Genomic DNA, 21360 nt, shown 5'->3' on the forward strand with positions numbered 1-21360 from the left:
GAGAGAACTCAGTATAGTTCTCGTTAAGTTTGTAACTTTGTTTACACAAATTTGTACAGATGAGGTATAGTACCCATTGTATGTTACTTCAGAGACTTTAAAATGTTTCCTAGGGTATTCCTTATTCCAATTATGGTTTTCTCCTCACAGAATTCATGACATGAAGAATACATCCTGATCCTAATTGATACCTCTAAGAATTATTTGTGTCTCTCGTGTTAAACCTCTCAATCTAGAATCTTAGGTGAAGGACCAAGTTGAAAAAATTGATGGCGCTTCTTCAAAAAAAATTTCTCAATCCTCAATACTTACAAATATGGCTATGAAAAAGTTGCTGGAGATCAAATTGAAATCCACCTAACCTTTTGGGCTTCTATATTATTTTAATCCACGGGTTCAAGGCTTTCTGGAACAGAGAGATACCCACAAACTTGTAGATAACTACGCGACCTTTCATATGCTTAACAAACCACCGATATTAGTCTCCTCACGGGACGAATGAGTGGTTGGCACAATGGGATGTTATCCCCTCCACCTGATTTCAAATCCCACAGGGGGACATCATTGACTCATGATCAAGCTCAAGGAGTATGCTCGCCCACTCTTGTGGAGTCTCAAATCTTGCTAAGTCATAAATTCATGGTATATTTGGCTTACGGGATATGGATACATTGTTGATGTTATACTGATAGCTACTAGGTTCAATCTTGGGTGTCGCCCAAATTACTCCAATGAATTCACCGTGGTAGAAATAAAAATAGAAAAATAACCACCAATATTAGAGAGTTTTTATGACCTCATACCTCATATTTTTAATTATTTTAGCTAATGAAGGCATAAAATTTCCAAAAAAAATAATTAAAAAGAGCCTTACTGATAGAAGTGAAAATTTATTTGTTATAAGAGAGTTGTATATATATCAATTTTTTATCCTAGGTATTTAGACGGTTTTAATTATAAACCCTCAAAAGTTGCACCAAAGTATTATTGACTACTTTTCATTCTTCTTATTTTTCATAAAGCATATTTCTTATTTTTCATAAATCATCTTTATGCCATGCATTATTGTCCTCTACTAGTTTCCCTACCCTATCCATTTCATTTGTTGCTTGTCACAAATTGACAGCCTATACTACTACATCTTTAAAGCTAGAAAGTACTAAAAAGTCCTCTACTTGTTTCCCTACCCTAGCCTATAGTACTACATCCTTAAAGCTATAAAGTACTAAAAATTCCTCTACTTGTTTCCCTACCCTATCCATTTCATTTCTTGCTTGTCACAAATTGACAGCCTATGTTACTACATCCTTAAAGCTATAAAGTACTAAAAAGGTTTCGGGTAGGAGTAGAAGTTGTCATACAAGTTACACCCTACCAGGTTGAAGCAACCATCTATCCAAAAGACAAAAATTAGTACAATTTCACACCCCATCCTTGAAAGGTTGAAGCAACCATCTATCCAAAAGACAAAAATTAGTACAATTTCACACCCCATCCTTAAAAAGATAAAGCGCTAAAAAGTTACCATACTAAAACCCTACCCTATCACATTGTTGTAACCCATTATCCAAAAGACAAATATAAGTACCCTATCACTTTGTTGTAACCTATTATCCAAAAGACAAATATAAGTACGTAAATGTATTACCACTATCACGTTGTTGCCATTATCCAAAAGACAACTATAAGTACGTAAAGGTATTATCGCTATCACATTGTTGCCATTATCGAAAAGACAAATATAAGTACATAAAGGTATTATCGCTATCATGTTGTTGCCATTATCCAAAAGACAAATATAAGTACGTAAAGGTATTATCGCTATCACATTGTTGCCATTATCGAAAAGACAAATATAAGTACGTAAAGGTATTATCGCTATCACGTTGTTGCCATTATCGAAAAGACAAATATAAGTACGTAAAGGTATTATTGCTATCACGTTGTTGTAACCCATTATCCAAAAGAAAAATATACCTAAAAAACCCATCACCTAAAAGACAAATATACCTAAAAAACCCATTATCCCATAGACAAATATACCCATTATCTAAAAGACAAATATACCTTAAAAAACTCAACATCCAAATATAACGAGAATATAAGCAAAACTCAATATCCAAATATAGAGAAGAAAAAACTATTATTCAAATATACCTAAAATCCTGTTGGGTATAAGAGTTGAAGCAACATCCAAATATAACAAGAATATAAGCAAAACTCAATATCCAAATATACATAAGAAAAAACCATTATCCAGATATACCTAATCCTGTTGGGTATAAGAATTGAAGCAAATATACCTAAAATCCTGTTGGCTATAAGAGTTGAAGCAACATCCAAATATAACAAGAATATAAACAAAACTCAATATCCAAATATACATAAGAAAAAACCATTATCCAAATATACCTAAATCCTGTTGGGTATAAGAGTTGAAGCAAGTGTAATATAAACAAAACTCAATATCCAAATATACATAAGAAAAAACCATTATCCAAATATACCTAAATCCTGTTGGGTATAAGGGTTGAAGCAAGTGTATCCAAATATACATAAGAAAAAACCATTATCCAAATATACCTAAATCCTGTTGGGTATAAGGGTTGAAGCAAGTGTATCCAAATATACATAAAAAAACCATTATCCAAATATACCTAAATCCTGTTGGATATAAGAGTTGAAGCAAGTGTAATATAAACAAAACTCAATATCCAAATATACATAAGAAAAAACCGTTATCCAAATATGCCTAAATCCTGTTGGGTATAAGAGTTGAAGCAAGTGTAAGGGTTGAAGCAAGTGTATCCAAATATACATAAGAAAAAACCATTATCCAAATATACCTAAATCCTGTTGGGTATAAGGGTTGAAGCAAGTGTATCCAAATATACATAAAAAAAAAACCATTATCCAAATATACCTAAATCCTGTTGGATATAAGAGTTGAAGCAAGTGTAATATAAACAAAACTCAATATCCAAATATACATAAGAAAAAACCGTTATCCAAATATACCTAAATCCTGTTGGGTATAAGAGTTGAAGCAAGTGTACCAAATATACCTAAATCCTGTTGGGTATAAGAGTTGAAGCAAGTGTACCAAATATACCTAAATCCTGTTGGGTATAAGAGTTGAAGCAAGTGTACCAAATTTTAAGAGACAAATGAACTTGAACAATTGGCCCATGCAGGTCTCGAACCTGCGACCTTCGCGTTATTAGCACGACGCTCTAACCAGCTGAGCTAATGGGCCATGTGTCACTACTCCTTTCTAACAGACCCTCCAGATGAGGTTTCCCTTTCCAGATTGATACGAATAAAGTAAATCATAACCGACGGCCAGTTGACATTTGATGTTAACTAACAATGACACGCTGCGCGTACAGGAAGCCCCCTTTCCCTACATTACATTTTCGCTTGGAAAGACGTTTAAACTGACTGAGCAAAGAAAATAGGAGAGGATGTTTTTCTACATTGTAAAGAAAGCCGTTTAAACTGACTGAGCAAAGAAAATAGAGGGAGAGGATTACACTGACTGAGCAAAGAAAATAGAGGGAGAGGATGTTTTTCTACATTGTCAAGAAAGCCGTTTAAAACAGTGTCGAAGAACCCACTGATCGCTTCCTCTGGGCGCCCACCGTGGGGCTCGAACCCACGACCACAAGGTTAAGAGCCTTGCGCTCTACCAACTGAGCTAGACGGGCTAACAATAGCCTATGTCGTACTCCTTATCTTGTAGATAGCATTCGTTCTATGAGATGCAGCGTGACGTGTAAACTGCGTAATTCTACGTTGAATCTGAGCTGCAGTTGGTAGCGCATTCTTTATTCTGTTTCTTTCACATCGATATTTTTAGTTGGTACTATGTACTTCATGTTCTATTGTTTACTCAAATTTCTTTGGAAAGCAAAAAAATGTTGATGTGCGAGAACAACAACAACAACTGAATTGTCTGACGATTCGGTTTCTGTGAGTATTCCAAAACATAACTGTAGTGATAAGGATATTACAGGGTTAAAAAATGAGTATTTGCTGTTTGTATCCCAAAACAAAAACAGAAACGAAAAGGAAAAGTGTGACAAGTTTTACTGGTGCCTCACATTTATATATATCCCAAACATATTTCTTGTTCCTTAAACCAAATGGGTTCAGATTAAGTTGAAGAAAACAGATCCGTTTGCTTGAATCCCAGCAGCCAAGGATTCTGTGACTCTTTTTCTAAACGTATTTAACACTTCATATGCACTATAAGTACTGAACTTTTATACCAATTTATGAAGTGGATCAGCCCTTTTATCTCACATGTGGCTGTAGTTTAGTGGTGAGAATTCCACGTTGTGGCCGTGGAGACCTGGGCTCGAATCCCAGCAGCCACAGTATGAGAACTCTCTGTTAACTGCGAGTTTACTGCAGGAGAGTAGAAGTTTGTTGTTTACTCTTTTCCCTTTCAGTTTAGCGTAGGAAAGTAGAAGTTTGTTGTCTTTTTCCTTTGAGTTTAGCGCAGGAAAACATAGAGATTAATGGTAGCTAATGCGAAAATCTTGCAAGGGAGCTTGTGGCGGTAAAGCTCTCTCACAAATTGCAGGTATCAACCCCATCATTATTCACCATTGAGTTCCTTTACACACAACGTCCCTTAAAGTCAAAGGTAACAACCCTCCCATAAAGCCAAATATAACAATCATCCAAACACTAATTGCGGCAAGGCAACATAGAGTCAAAGAGAAACACTCTCTAAACAATGATTGACACAATGCAAAACTAGATTTATCACATGCAACAATGAAAGTGTGAGTAACTAGTGCAAAAGTTTGAGAATGCCCTGGTGTATATACCCACCTTTTCCAATGACCAAATTGTTACTCTCCACATCCAAATATTTATGAGATTAGGAGAAATGACATTGAGTAACTTCAGACTTGCAGAGATTACGAGAAATGACATTGAGTAGCTTCAAACTTGCAATGATAAATATATATATATATATATATATATATATATATATATATATATAAAATTTGAAAGTAAAAATATTATGTTAATAAATGTTTCCTACATCTAGTATAAAGAAGATACATAATTTCTTCAATGCTTAACATGTGTTAACACGTGGCATTTAAAATATATTTATTAATTACAAAAAGAAAATCTAATGACAACCTGCTATAGCAGCGACAATAACCCCAATTTTTTTTTGACAAAATCACAATTTTGGAGTCCCCTTTCATTCAAATTATAAACATCTATTTGATCAAACTGATCAAACCTTTCTTCACACCCAATTCCATAAGTAAAGGAAAATTTTAACTTGATCTCTTTGAAGAGTTGTATCTCGCATCAAACTTTCATAGTGCAGTGTGGCACATCTTGGCAGTGTAGCGCAGTGCATCTTATCTTGTCACCGTGCCATACTCTCTTACCACTATCACATCTATATTTGTGGCAACACGTTCAGTGTGCAGTTAATGTGCTCTCACGTGTGAAAACACTGTATAAACCTGCTCCCCAATTCATTTTCACCATTGCGTTTTGTCACATGAGCTCTTTACTTCAATAGAAATTGTGATGCAACAATGCTTCCCTACCTTATGTAGGTACACTGCACTACCAGCCCGCGTAACGACTACTACACGTGTTGGGTAGCTTTGCGCCCTTGACCTGTTATCATGATTTTGTCATTAGGTTTATGTTACCCAATCTTCTGCATGATCTTTCGACTTGTTGGCCTTCTACCTTCCACATTCATATATATCCATAATCATTCATTTGCCTCGAACAATTAGTCATTTTTCCCATTTTTTGTATTTCCCTCTATTATCTTCTCTTCTACCCAAGAACCCTTTATTTGTGCATCTCATTCCTTCGGCAATTTCTCATGTCGCAACCCTCATCCATAATCTATCCCGCCCCTATGTGTAATGATGTGTTCCACATATACGAACTATGTTGTGATTTTGCGCGACGCTACGCATCAACTACTCATCTACATCGTTGCGCAAGTCCACTTTCTAGCATGCCTATCATCCTTGAACAATGACACATTCCTTTCACAATGTCTATATTAATCAATTGTGGCACGATATACCTTATCATGATATATCTTGCCTCACTGCACAAATTTATTCCTAGTCTAGATCTTCTTGTTGTGCCATAGTGTAACCTTCCTATGCATATTGCATTGATAATTTGTGTTCTGTTGTATCGCATGAACCTCCCTCATCACAATTCTTGACAAGAATGATATTCTTGATAAGATTAAAGATAACAAACTCAATAAGAATGACATTCTTGTTAGCTTTGATGTCACTTCACTATACACCAATATAACTCTTGAAATATCCATGGAGGTAGTGAGTAAATTAACTGATCCTGACACATCTAAACTTATTGAATTATGCCTTAGATCTACTTTCTTTAGTTTCATGGGTGACATTTAGGAACAAACATACGTTGTGGTGATAGGATCTCCTCTATCCCCCATTATCACTAATTTATTCATGGAATATGTTGAAACGAAAGTTTACAATCTCCCCCCTTAAAGCCTAAATTGTGGAAAAGGTTTGTAGATGACACCTTCATCATTTGGCCCCATGGATGCGACACATTAGAAACTTTTAAACAACATTTGAACAATCTTTCTTCATCTATAAAATTCACCATGGAAGTGGAAGTCAATGATAACCTCCCTTTTTTGGACATCCTCATTACAAGAAACCAAGATGGTACCATTTCCCACCAAGTATATCGTAAAAAGACCCATACATAGCAATATCTTCATGCCACCTCACACCATCACCCCACCCAAAAATTAGGGGTTCTAAGCACTCTAGCAACAAGAGATATTCAGATCTCTAATAAAGAACACTTGGAAATGGGGAAATCACATCTCATGAATGTATTCTTGAAAAATGGATACAAAATAAATCAAGCTATCAAGGCCATTAAAAATGCAAACAAAGAAACTTGTCGTAAAAAAAAAAAAATGATTTTGTTGGCAAGGTAAACCTTCCATACATCCTTGGAACCACTGACAAGATTGCCCACATACTAAAAAGAAATAATATTTTAACCACCTTCAAACCTTTAAATACCATCCATAGTTGTCTCAAATCAGTTAAAGATCCCATTGACCCTAAATGCTAGAAAGTCATTTATTTAATTCCATGCTCTTGTGGGGTTCCATATGTGGGAGAGACTGGTCTATCTATCAAAACTAGAATCCAAGAACATTCCTCTGACATTAAATATAATTTTTCAAAACTCTATGCTCTTGCAGAAGATTCCAATAAACTAAACATCAAATTTGCATAAAAAATACTCGCATCATGGCCAAAATTGACCACTATTTCCACATAAAATTTGGAGGGGCCATAGAAATCAATAAACATCCAAAAAACCTCAATAGGGATGAGGGATGGATTATATGTAAAAAATGGATTCCTACCTTAACATCCAAAACAAGATCCTCCCATACACCCTCCCCTTAAAAATTCCCAATAATTAATAACATCACCCTAAATCCATTAATTAATATTACTCATTGTCATTCATAACTCATTTCCCATAATGTATAACAAACACATTAATTATTTTTACGTAACTAACATATTAATAACATATAACAAATAATTTAATCATTTCCATAAAACATTATTTTCCATTAAAATAACATTATTATACTTACCACTTAATTCATATCACATTCATATAAATCTTAATAATTTCATCAATAAATTTAATTAATATTAAATACAAATCATAAATCTATAATGAATAACACAATATAACAACCATTATATAATAAGTTATCATTCATGACTCATTTCCCATAATTTAGAAGAAACACATTAATTATTTTTACATAACTAACATATTATTAACATATAAAAAATAATTTAATCATTTCCATATAAAATTATTTTCCATTAAAATAACATTATTATACTTGCCGCTTAATTCATATCACATTCATATAAATCTTAATAATTCCATCAATAAATTTAATTAATATTAAATACACAACATAAATCTTTAATGAATAACACAATATAACAAATTAATAATTTTTTTTCCTTTTAGGGTTTTTATTGTCAGCCAATTTTCACCAGATTTTACATATTTATTACCTCCATTGGTTTGATCAATTTTCCACATTCTTTACATCTTGAAGTTGAACCATAGTTACATGTTCCAAACATCGATAATCTAACTATCATTAATGCGATGGATCCAGAAATTCATTTGAAACAAAAGAACAATCGCAGAAGTATGAAATCTAAAATCATAATACAACATGATTCTTTGCAGGTGTGAATTTGCATGTGTATTTTCATTACTAGATTTGGCATGCATAGTATTGCATATGGTTCTTTTCTTGTTATAGCATGGGGTTTACTAGGTGTAATAATGCTATCCTTGTCATTTTCGAATAGGAATGGTGTGATGGGGTTCTCATGTTTTGGTTGAAGCTGGATCGTTGGATCGATTCAAAGCTGAGTGAGGTGGATCTTTGAATGATAGAGCACATGCCCTAGTGGTCCCTGAACTAGACTATGGATCACAGTAAAGCCACTGGCCTAGTGACCCCTGAGCAAGATTGTGGGTTGCTATAAATCTAGGATTGTGTTGCCTCAGTGGGCCTAGGAATCATTTCCATTGAATGGCAGGATGTAGAGGTGGATTTCTCTCTGTTGGGTCTAGTAATCCTAGGTTTGGGATATGTGGTAAATCTTGGAGAGTGGGTCTCAGTTTAGGGCCTAGTGATCTGGGTTTGGATTGTGGTAAAGCTTGAGAGACTAGGAGATAGGAAAATTCCTCAGAGTGTAGGTGGAGAAATCCAGTGGCATCCATTTCTGTTTGGCCTAGTGATTGGGTGCAGATCATGGTAAAGCCTGTTATGACATGTTTATTTTGTTGGGCTAGTGATCCAGGATGGATCATGGTAAATCCTGAATTCTATTGATGAGGATGAGGTCGTTTAGCCTCAGGATTCCCTGGTTGGTTCTTTTGGTTTGACTCCCACATTCATGCTTGGAATATGGCACGGGGGTGAATGGATGAAGAGAGATTTGAATCAACGATTCTATGGTTGGGTGGAACATGGTAGTACCATCCCGGGTTTGGATTTTGCATCATTAATGAGAGGTTATTTCTCCTTGTATTTCTATGAGTATTATACTAATTTATATGTGGATTATATGGTTGTGATTTCATTGGTATTTCTGCTACTATTATGTTGGTTATATATGTGTTTTATGACAATGGCTATGTATGGCTCTCATCATGCTTTTACTTGTAAATGAATGGACAATGTATCTATGACCTAATAGATGATAATATATAAAATGATAATAAGGAACAATGGTTCTTAGTGATTCCTAGATAAATATGAGATCCCTATGCTTAAATATGTTGTTTACACCTGTAGATTACATATTTGTGATATGTTTGACGAAATCCCTGTCATGACTAGTAGGGGTTTCGTTAAGGGCTTGTTTAACTATTTGCTTTTGATCATTTTTTCCCTATTATTTTATTGTTCTGCATATGTCACTCCATTCTAAGCAGTGACCTCAGCTCCGGGTCTGAATAAGTGGATTAAATCCCAAGGATGCTAGCACAAAACTAGACAAAATGGTCCCTAGATGGTTGCATGCTTATAGCATGGGAGCGTCCAGAGCCTCATGGATGCTAGCAGGCCTATAGTATGTGGTGAGCACCATTATTGCAGCAATAATGTTGTAGCTCCTGGGCTACCTACTTTACTCTTATCAACCCGGTAGTTCATAACAAATTTGGAAGCAATGGTGATGGATGCACAAGTACTAGTTCTTACTGCAGGCTGTCACTTGGTCAGCTAGCGCAAGATCACTAGGAGATCAAGCCAACTTCTATGGATTCCAAAAGAAGCTCTATATGTGATGAAAGAAAGGAAAACTTACTCTACAGAGGCTACTCTACTTGAAGAAAGGAAAAAGACTGAAATGTAAAGTAAACCTAGCAAACCCTACTTAATGAACTAATCCTACTTTTGCAGAAAGAAATACGAAAACCATGAAATGAATGTCATTACCTACTCAAGGAAGTAAACAACATCTACTTAAGCTATTTCTAGAAGGAAATGAGGAAAAAACATCTTTTTTGATTTTTATGTATTTTTATGTGAATTTGTAATGCATGTAATTTATTTGTTTGTGAATGTGGTAGCGAATAGATGGCGATGGAGGGCGGTTTTGGGACTTGAGAGGATGTAGGATGTTGTGGATGGGTCCTAGGACGTCTCAGGTGACCTTCTGGAGGCCTTTCCTACAATCGGCCTTCAAAAGGAAGCCTACAGGAAAATCTACAAGAGGACACAAGGGATCTACAGGAGGTCTACAAGAGGATGCCGAGAGCAGTTTTGAAGGTTTTAAAGGTGTGAGAGTGGGTGGAAAGGGTATATGAAGGCTGGGATGATGTGTTAGGGCGCCTAGGGCTCACCAAGGATCACTAGGAGAGGGAAATATGGTCGGGATAGAGGAAGAAGTCTTATGGAAAAACGCAGAAAACTAAGGTAGATTTGAGGCAAACTTTGGGGGACCTGTAGGGCATAGATCAAGGAGAGAATGTGATGGCTGATGGGCTAACTTGCTGTGAGGAGAAATTTGCTGCAAAATATCTGACAGTCAAACAATGAAACCAAGCAAGCAAGGAAATTAAGTACATCAAAAAAACAGAATTTTGCATCAAGCTAATCTAAAGTATGAGCTATGGAAAGAAATGTTGAAAAATGATATAATGAGAGAAAGCATGGAAGAAGACTTATTACAAAGACATAAATGAGCATGGTGAAAGAGATCTAAAGCAAAGCATTAACCTTCTAACAAACTGCAACACTAGAAATCCTATGGAGAAGGAAAATCTGTGTTTTTGTGGCAGCAAGAGGGTCTTGGCCTCAGTTCATGGTCCCAAAGGGAGGAAAGGAGGCCAAGGCACTATTGCTGGCCTTTTGTATCTTCTTTCTATCACTATTTATCCTGCTATAGAAAACATAAATGGAAACAACCTTCTAAATCACCAAAAGCAACCTATTCTTAACCAAGAAAGAAATTCATCTAACAACAACTAATCCATAAACTGAAACAAAGCATATAAATACAAACAAGAGGAGCTTGGATGCTTGGATTGGGCCCTAACCGAAGAGCTTCAGCCCTCTGAGGTAACTCAGTGCTAGCTCAAGAAGAATCTCATCTTTATTATCAAAATAGTAATAGGATTACATGAAACTATCACCAAAAGTAAGTTCGAAGTTGAGCATAGCAAAATTGCAACAAAAATTCAACCCTAGTGAGGCCCTAGGCCTCTCTACTTATACAACTAAAGCTCCCAACAGCTTCCTTAAAATTAGGGAGGCTTGCCTCCCAAAACTCGAGATAAACATAAGTTATTCTCCACTTGCTCGACTGCCTCCTAGTGCATTGATTTGGCTGTTTGTGCTCTGAGCTGCATGAAGGATAATTCAAAGTGGGGAGTAATAAATGAGGGAGATTCGATCCTATAAATACTCTCCTTTGTCTACTTCGAATTATTGCTGCCAATTTTCCATTGAATTTTTGACTTTGTCTTCAAAATTCAACAAAAATCTGCATTAAACACATATTAGACCTCATGGCATCATAACTAACCCAACTCACTCCATAAGCATAAATATAATAAAAAAGCATGCAATAAGCTAAGAGAATGGTTGATTAAACTATGTTAGGAGGCAAAATGAGCCCATATAATTACCCATGCTGATTAAACTATGTTAGGAGGCAAAATGAGCCCATATAATTACCCATTAATGGGGTTCATCATCACCACTTACTGAAGGAGTTGCTCATCCTCTGAGCAACTTAGTGCATCTCCTCATCTTTGATGGCCTTTGTGGCCTCCCTAATATCCCATGCTTCTGATGTGATCTCCTCTTGTTTGTCATGGAATCCTGCCTTTCTGTCTACCTCTTCCATTTGTTGTTGCTCTTCTTCCTCTTTCCTACCTTCTAGCATGCCTAGCGGCAGTGGGGGACTCAATTTGAGGCCAATCCAATTGACATTCATGCTCTGCATGGAGTGCTTGTACATTGGCACTCTCCTTAATGCCTCTTTCATCCTTGTTGGGGAGTGATACTCCCTGATCTGCAAACTCTGTGGTAAGGTGTTCCACCTCCTCATACAAGCATGCACACAATCATCCCCAAGTAACCTTTCCATGTCCTCAAAATGTGCAATGGCATGTGCTTGATCATTTATATATCTAGGGGCAATTTGAGGATTATTTGCAAGTAGCTGGTGTGTGCTGATGAGAGCCATGGGATCTGATGGCTTAACTCTAATCATTTAGGGCTCATTCTGCTCCTTTATCATCAACTTTCTTATTTCTATTGCCATTAACTCCTCATGGTTCATCCATGATGCCATGGCCATTAGTTGTAGGTCCCCTAGCCTAGCATTGGGGTCCCACACATTCATGTCTGTGAGGGCCATGTTATGCAGATAGAATTCTGTTATTTTTGCCTTGTCTTCTGATGAGCTTTGGTCACACAGGTCCATAAATTGTCTATAATCTTGAAAAGGCATTGTGCCTCTCTATGCCAAAGTCTTTATCTGAAATTGTAGCCATTGGTCCTTGAGGTATAATCCATAGGATTTTGCTGGTGTTCTACATTGTAGTGCCTCCATGGACCAGCTGGCCATGCATGCTATTTGTGTCTCCTTCTCTTGCAGTTGTCTTCTTAGCAATTCATTTTCTGTTTCAAGGTTAGTTCTTGTGATTGCCTCTCTATGTCTGACAACACTTAATTCTCTACTCATTTCTCTGAGTTGATTCTCCATACGGTCAATATCCTCAAACCCCTTGGATTTGGCGATTTGCATCCACCTATGGGTCCTTATTCTTTCTTTCTCCAACTCAAAGAATAGTGGGATTGCAAATTTTTGTGGAATGATTCTTCCCCCCTCAAGAAGATTGTAGTAAGAGCCAAGACTAGGCTGGGGGTTAGGTTCTTGTGCCTCTGTTGCTTCCTCCTTCCCCTGTGGCTGTCCTTCTATCTTTTTTTCAAGTTTTTCGGTCTCCTGTAGTCTTGACAGGGTCTCCTGTAGAACAGTCTGTGCCTCCTGTAGAACTGTTTTTGAGTCCTGTAGTTCTACTTTTTCCTTCCATGTGGGAGATCTAGGAGTCCCCCTTTCATAAGTGATAGGTGCCTTGGAAGGGGATTCCTTTCCTTGGGCAGAGGGTGAATCTTCAATAACAATAGGCACTTTAGAAGAAGGCTGGGGTTTCCCTATTTTGATCCTTGTGCTCTTCCTAGCCCTGAAATACATTGAGGTTTGCCTCTTCCTCTTTTGTTTTGGTTTAATTGGGGTGCTGAGGGCATTGAGAGCAGTTACTGCCTCTCTTTCTAGGGGCTCAGGAGACACTTCTTTCTTTTCTACCCTTTTTCTCCTCCTTCTGTCTTTTCCTCTGTCTCTGTTTGTTTTGTTTCTTCCTGCTATGTTTTGGTTTCTTCCTTCTCTGTTTTGGTTTCTTAAGTTTCTTCCCCTTCTCCCCCTTGCTGCTCCTCCTCCTCACTATTAGAAGGACTGATATCATAGGTGAGGGCCTTTATGTCATCTTCTGCTATCATGTTTCGGAAAATTTCCCATGCTATGGGGATTGTGAATGTATGGAGGGCTTCTTCCACTAAAATTTTAATTAACCCATGGTGAGCCAGCTAATCTGGACTCCTTGCCTTGAAATTAATGCTGGAGTCTATGAGGGACTGCAGGAGGAAATAGGGGATGCTAAGTTTCTGGGGTGTTGGAGTGTCCATGCCATATCTCAGCTCATGAAGGATTCTAAAATGGTAGCCATAGACTATGCTATACCTCCCTTCACAGGAAATATATTTGATGATTTGGTAACTAAACTCATCCCAAGGGTAGGGTATGCTTGTCCTTCTAATGCCATTTTTATCTTCTACATGATGTTCATTGGTTTGGAAGAAGTTTTTCTTGGCAGCCTGTCCAATTGGTTTTTCATCTTTGCTCCAAGGTAATCCAAGAGGAAGGGTAGTAACCCTACTGATAAATTCTAGGGTTAGTTCCATGGAAAGACCTCTAAAAGTGACAGTGGCATGGGTTCTTGAGTGAGGGACTAAATAAAGGGCAAATTCCTGAGCAACTTCCTCATCAAACCCTTGGAATTTCTCAAAAAATGTCATCCAATTTGCCTTGGTGAATATGGCTACTACTTGGGGATATTCATGGACCCTGGTTGAATTAGTGGGCTCCTTCCTCATGAATCCTCCTGTCATTGTGCTTATACCCCTTTTGAACACCAAATTTAGAGATGGAGACAAGAATTTTGAAGAAAACATGAAAATAGAGGAAAACTGTGTTTTTTTAAGAAAACAAGCATAGATTTTTTATGTAATTCCTCTCTTTATATGGACTCAATTCCTCCTTAAAATGATATCATTCCTTTCACATATTGATAATCAAGGTGGGTATGCATGGAACCTACCTCCTCAAGCCAGAAATCGAGCAAAAAACTTGTGTTTTCTCCTTAAAAACAACTCACTGCCCCTCCTGTAGAACTGCCTGTAGGTGCTCCTGTAGAACCTGTAAGTGCTCCTGTAGAATGCCGATAGCAGGAGGATGGATGAGAGCGTTGGAAAATGATGGTTTTGAGGCTGTGGGGTGATAAGGAGCTTGTTGCAGCTAAGTGGATGAGGATAGAATGAAAGAAAAGGTGGTCAGAGTGTTTCAAGGAGGAGTACTTATTCCTTCTTTTAGATATTTCCGGTGATGGGGTGAGATCGCAAATAGGTACGTTGGCCATATTTGAATCGTTGGTCCCCACCTGACTTGTCATCATGGTTTCTTCCTGCAATCACCTCTCATCATTGCATCGGAGTTTGCAAACCCTCCACTACCTATCCTTGTGATCTTTCTCTGAGTTGACTATGCGCACATGTGGTGACATCTTCGGATGAGTGCAGTCAACTGGGTGAAGGTGGTCAAGTTAACTGGCCACCTTTTCTCATTCAACCCCAACCATCTCATTCGCTTATGAATTTTTTCAATTACAAAAATGCAACAGAGGAGCAGGTTAGTCACTTGCCTGTGAGTCGAATGTATGTGTTGTGAGGTATTTTGGCTCCTTTTACTGCTGCATGCTTGTATTTCCTTTACTGCATGCTCTCTGCTTTTTGATGTGTGGTTGTTTGTATTGTTCAAGTATTCTCTGGCTGGATCTAAGCTTTCGATGTCTCCTTCAATCCCATGATTTCACTTATTTCGCTGTTGTGGCTTGATTTTAATGGGATCAACTGCTACAGGAATTCCTACAAGAGCTCCTGTAGCTTCTTCTCCCTTTAAAATTTCAGCTTATTTCTGTACTGGAAGCTATGAGGATGATGCCAAAGATGCTAATGGAGATGGAGAGGCACTAGGTAAGTTGTAGGTAAGATTTGAGGTGCTGCTTCCTTTATTTTTTGTTGTTTTTTCCTAAAACCTGGATTTCTGTGTTTTTTTGTGACAGGAAGGGGGGAAAATGATGATGATGATGTGATGCAAGTGTGGAATGGATGGCAAGGAGCGTTGATAGCTGTAGGAGGGATTACATGTTCTTCATAATGCTTCCCAGCCCCTCAAACTACTTTTTGGAACCATTTCTGGCTCTCTGTGATTCCTACAGGAACATCCTGTAGAAAACACAGGGCCTCCTGTAGAACACATAGTTTCCAGAAAAAAAACACAGTGGGGTGGAAGAAAGGTCATAAATGATGGAGAAGAGTGTGGAGGAGGTGAAATAGGCTCTTTGGCATCTTCTCTTGCTCCCTGTGGTCCTCTTGCAACCTACAATACACATTAAAATTCAATTTTCCTTTTCTTCTTTTTCTCTCTTTTTTTTTTGAAAACAACTAGGGCACCTCAAGGAGGTTTTCACCCTAATTGCTTGCCCTAGGCGCTTCCAAGTGATGTTTTCACCCAGGGATCTTATTCTATTTTTCTTTTTTTTTGGCATCACTGAGCCGCCTTAGAAGAGGTTTTCAACTCAATGATGGGACTCAAGCGCCTCATGGAGGTTTTCACTTGAGTCCTTATTTTTTATTTCTCTTTCTGTTTCTTCAATGAGTGGGTGAATTGGAGGCTAAGACATGATCCACTACCATCACTGTCTTATTCAAATCTTCAATGAACTCTCGCTTGAAGAGGGGCTTCTTGTAAATTTTCAACCTATGTCCATTGACAAGCATGGGGATGGCTTCCTCATCAATGGTTCTGATCAGAACTGAACCATTGTCATTGAATTTGTCCATAGTGTAAGGCCCTAGCCATCTTGTCCTCAACTTGCCTTTGAAGTCTTTATACCTTGAATCATAGAGAAACGCCCAATCTCCCTCTTGGAATTGCTTCTCCTTGATATTTTTTTCATGCCATATCTTTCTCTGAAGTTGAGATACCTCTATGTGGAGAAGGGCCTGCAATATTTGTTCATCCAATCCAATGAGTTGGAGTAGTCTTTCTTTCTGTGTATGGTTGAGGTCTAGGTCCAGCTGAGCTGCCATCCTTAGTGTATTGAATTCAAATTCTATTGACATCAAAGCCTTCTTCCCATAGACCATTTCATAGGGTGTGAACCCTGTGGTGGTCTTCCATGTTGTGTTGTAGGCCCAGGTGGCCTCAACTAATCTGTCCGCCCAATCTTTTCTTCTACTGCTCACTACCTTGGTCAGATTTCCTTCCAAAGCTCTACTAGTGACTTCTGTTGAGTCTTGAAAATGTCATTCATTTGCATTATACTTTCTCTATTATGTCCATTATATCACCTCCATTTCACTACTATGTCACCACATTCATCCCACTTTCATTATTATTGGGCCACCTTTATGTTTTTCCAATCTTTATTATTTCTAAGCCTTTTAAGTGAATTTGTGGTTAAACATTAGAAAATAATGTGCATATGCTTATACCTAACAAATGGGTTGAGATTGTTGACATGTGTAGGTTGAAAGGAGACTTCTAGAAGACCCTTATGTGGCACTCTAAGGCCAAATTCGAATTTGGTTGGAAAGAATCATGGGATCATGAGGATATGTGTCACATCTCCTAATTGTATTGTAACTCTCAAAATACATGTGTCTTATTAGTTCCTATTTTGATTAGGACTCTAGAGGTAGAGGGAGAGATTCATGGACTATCATTAATGAGATGGCTCTCATCTTTTTGTATAAATAGGAGATCTCTCTCCTTCATTTGCTAGTCTTTCCTTTAGTCTTTTCTTAGTCCTTTTAGTTTGTTAGTCCCATGGCTTTTGAAAGCTTTGGAGAGCTTTGTTGTACTTTGCACTTTTGAAGAAATTGAATAAAGCTTTGATGTTCTCAACATGGAAGGAGATGTGAAGTAGATGTCATGGAGCATATTAGGATGTAAGTAGATTAGATTTCATTTTGTAAATATTGCTTTGTAGAATGTAAGGTAGATTAGATTTTCATTCATGCAATTTTAATTTATGCAAGTGTGTTTAATTTTGCTTTGATTTCATAGGTAGTAGGGGGCCCCTGCCTTGTACAGTTTGAATTACTGCATTTTATTTTCTCCCGGGATTGTGTGTCTTTGTTGTATTTGCTTTATATCTGATGGTATTTTCAGTTGACAGATTCAAAGTTGCTGCCTTTACTTTGATTTTCTAGCTTACTTCTAGTTTAGTTTCTCAAAGTTGTATGTTAACATATTGATGGTCTATTTATCATAAATTGTTTATCTTTTAGAGATCAGAATACTAATAAATTACAGCTGGCTTTGAGTACTTTTTAGACTAATCTTTAACTACTTTCTAATCGTGCTTTACATAGTACCATATGTTAGAAGCAGAGAGTTAGAAAGAGCTGAATATTATAACTAGTATTTAAAGTGGATTTTTCTCATTTTTGATCACTTTTTAAACTCATCTCTAGCTACTTCCTAATCGTGTTTTACATAGTACCATATGTTGGAAGCAGAGAGTTAGGAAGAGATAAACATTATCATTGGTTTTTAAAGTGATTTTCTTACCTTTTTATTTGCAGCAGCATGAATGGTGTCTAGTGCCATTAGAAAGTGGTTTTTATGCTTTGCTTTCAGTTTCATTTCAAGTTATTTCTTTCAAGCTCTTTCTTTGCAAGTTTAAAGTTTGATTACTTTCTAGACTTATTTCTAACTACTTCTTAATCGTGTTTCACATAGTACTATATGTTGGAAGCAGAGAGTTAGGAAGAGTTGAACATTATAACTGGTCTTTAAAGTGGTTTTTCTTACTTGTCACCTTAGAGCTTGATTACTTTTTGGACTTATTTCTGACTACTTCTTAATCGTGCTTAACATAGTACTATATGTTGAAAGCAGAGGGTTAGGAAGAGTTGAACATTATAACTTTATAAAACAACGAAGTAAGAAAGAGGTTAACTAAGCACATATAGTGCACCACACTTCATCAGTTTACGATACCCGGATTGATAATTTATGTAGAGCAATTTAAGACGTTAAATTGACTAAACAACTTCCACCTGCCCATTGGCTTGTGGATTATAAGGGGTGGAAGTCTTGTGCTTGATTTTATGATGCGTGAGCAGGTCTCCAATCAAATTGGAAGTGAATTGACTGCCTTGATCTGTGACCAATTCTCTTGGATACCCGAACTTGTAGAATATGTTTTCTCTAAAAAACTCAACTACTTTTTCCTCTGTTTTTGTTTTGATTGCTTTTGTTTCTGCCCACTTTGTCAGGTAATCGGTGCACACAATGATGTATTGCTTCTGTTTTGAAGGAGGGTTGATAGGACCCACAAAGTCCATGCCCCACTTCTCAAACGGCTCAAAGGTCATTTGAGGCTACATGGACATCTCATCCTTTGGATTAATTTTCCCCATCCTTTGACACCGATCACATTGGCTGGTGTATCTCCTCACATGAAGAGTGGGCCAACAGTAGCCTTCTTGCAAGATTTTGAAGGCAGTTCTCCTTGCTGCAAAATGACCTCCACAAGGCCCGTCATGACAGGTTAGGAGGATGTCAAAAACTTCCTCCTCCCTGACACATCTTCTCAAGGTCTGATCCGGGCGAAGTTTGAAGAGATTACCCCAAATCTAGGTGAAAGGGGCACTTTTCCTTACTACCTTTCTCTTCTCCTTCGAGGATAGGTTTGGTGGGAACTATGCTGAAACCAAGTAGTTTGCTATATCAGCAAACCATGGAGAGAGCACTGAGATAGAAAACAAGTGTTCATCTAGCATTTGATCATCCACCATTCCTTCTTCACCTGCAGGCAAATTTACTCTAGACAAAAAGTCAGCAACAACATTTTCTTTACTAGGCTTATCAATAATGGTCAAATCAAACTGCTGCAGTAAAAGAAACCATCTAATAATGCAAGTAATTACATCCGGTTTTTTCATTAAATATCTAATTGCAACATGATCAGTGTGCATGAAGGTCTGATAGCCTGTGATATAATGTCTGAATTTGTTTAAAGAATGCACAACAGCTAGGAGTTCCTTCTCAGTCACTGAGCAGTTTAACTCTGCCTTTGACAAATTTTTTCTTATAAAGTATATGGCATAAGGTAACTTTTCATCAATTTGTCCTAAGGCTGCTCCTATTGCTTTTTTCGAGGCATTTGTGTGAATGTGGAGAGGTAGGGCCTAGTTTGGGCCTCTCAAAATTGGGGCAGTCACAAGTTTACTCTTCAAGGTATCTAAGGCTTCTTGACAGTTTTTCGAACATACAAATTTGACATCTTTACCTAGAAGACCAAACAATGGAGAGGCTAGCTTACTGAAATCTTTAATGAATCTTCGGTAATACCTAGCTAAGCCTAGGAAAATTTTGACATCTCTCACCTTTTGAGGAGGTGGGACCCTTTGGATGATGGCAATTTTGTTGGGGCCCACCTACAATCCTTGATGAGATATTGCATGACCTAGCATGATCTCTTCAGTCATCAAAAATTCACATTTTTCCAGACTGAGGGACAGGTTCATCTCAATACACTTGTCCAAGACTTTTCCTAGGTTAGATAAAGCTTCCTGAAAGTCAGAGCCATAAGGAGTAAAATCATCCATATATATTTCCACTGCATCATGAACCAGTTTAGAAAATATACTCAATACCACTCTCTGGAAAGTGGCTGGAGCATTGTAAAAACCAAAAGGAAGGACCCAGTATGCAAAGGTACCCTAAGGACAAGTGAAAGTGGTCTCATCTTGGTCTTTTGGGCTGATTTGAATCTGATTGTACCAGCTAAACCCATCTAGGAAGGAGAAATTTTTTTTCCCTGCCAGACCATCCAACTCTTGATCTATGAAAGGTAAAGGAAAATGGTCCTTTTTAGTGGCTTTGTTCAATTCCAAATAGTAGACATAGATTCTCTACTTACCATTTTTCTTTGGCACTAGCACCAAAGGAGAGACCCATTCACTATCAGTGATGGGTTAGATGAATCCTACATCAAGTAATTTTTGCAACTCTTCCTTAACAATGTCTTTACGTGTTGGATTCATCCTCCTTTGAGGTTGCTTGACTGGTTTTCAATCTTCCTTAATGTATATATGATGAGTACATACTGAAGGGTGCACTCTCTTCATCTCCTTATAACTCTAGGTGAAGGCATCTAAATGTTTTCTCAATAAGCTACACAACTCCTTCTCCTAGGAAGTGGATAGGGTGGACTAATTTTCAAGGTTCTTCCTGGGCCGAACTCTATATTCTTAACATGGAGAGAGGTCGGATCAGCCACACAGAGATTAGTTAAGTGGTTTTTTTGGGTTTCTTTCACTATGTCCTTTAATGGTAAGATACAGGGGGGTGGATTCTAAATTACATTTTCAATGATATCATCCTCATATTGTGGTTTCCCCCCATGGTGGTTTCTAATGCACAAAGTGGTGCAGAATAGACTTCATCCTCATCCTCCTCCTCCAACCAAAGAGATAGATCATGCTCTAGAAAGAGTTGGGCAGGAGGGTATAGGATTAACTGTTTGGACATATGCCTGCTCTTGATGGTCATGTTCCCAGCTCGACAGCTAATGTCGGCATAAACAGTAGCTATCTAGGGTCTTCCCAGGATGAGAGGATACCCAGTGAGCTTTGCCTTCAGCTGGAGAACTAAGAAATCAACAGGGTACTCCCAAGAATCAATGGAGAACATCATATCTTCCACAATCCCTTCAGGGGTCATGGTGGAGCGGTCTGCTAGCTACAATACTATCGTGGTCTTCCTGAAGGAGCCCTGGAGGTTACGTTTGAGCATTGTGTCCTTTGTCATCACATTAATGGTAGATCCCAAATCAATCAAGGTATGTGGGATCATGGTGCCA

The 21360-nt window shown here is 37.6% G+C and overlaps 3 non-coding genes across 3 annotated transcripts; 1 reads left to right on the plus strand and 2 right to left on the minus strand.

The window, feature by feature from the left end:
- Window positions 1-3182: 3182 nt before the first annotated feature.
- TRNAI-AAU (transfer RNA isoleucine (anticodon AAU)) lies at window positions 3183-3256 on the minus strand. Its single transcript has one exon. It is a non-coding gene; the product is annotated as a tRNA-Ile (tRNA).
- Window positions 3257-3634: 378 nt separating this feature from the next.
- On the minus strand, window positions 3635-3707 carry TRNAK-CUU (transfer RNA lysine (anticodon CUU)). Its single transcript has one exon. It is a non-coding gene; the product is annotated as a tRNA-Lys (tRNA).
- A 600-nt stretch (window positions 3708-4307) lies between these two features.
- TRNAH-GUG (transfer RNA histidin (anticodon GUG)) lies at window positions 4308-4379 on the plus strand. The gene has a single exon. It is a non-coding gene; the product is annotated as a tRNA-His (tRNA).
- The last annotated feature ends 16981 nt before the right edge of the window (window positions 4380-21360 follow it).

The sequence above is a fragment of the Pinus tabuliformis genome, chromosome 1_2, assembly GCF_031772625.1.
Source record: "Pinus tabuliformis cultivar Carrire ecotype Pingquan chromosome 1_2, CPIR1, whole genome shotgun sequence".
Lineage (NCBI taxonomy): Eukaryota > Viridiplantae > Streptophyta > Pinopsida > Pinales > Pinaceae > Pinus > Pinus tabuliformis.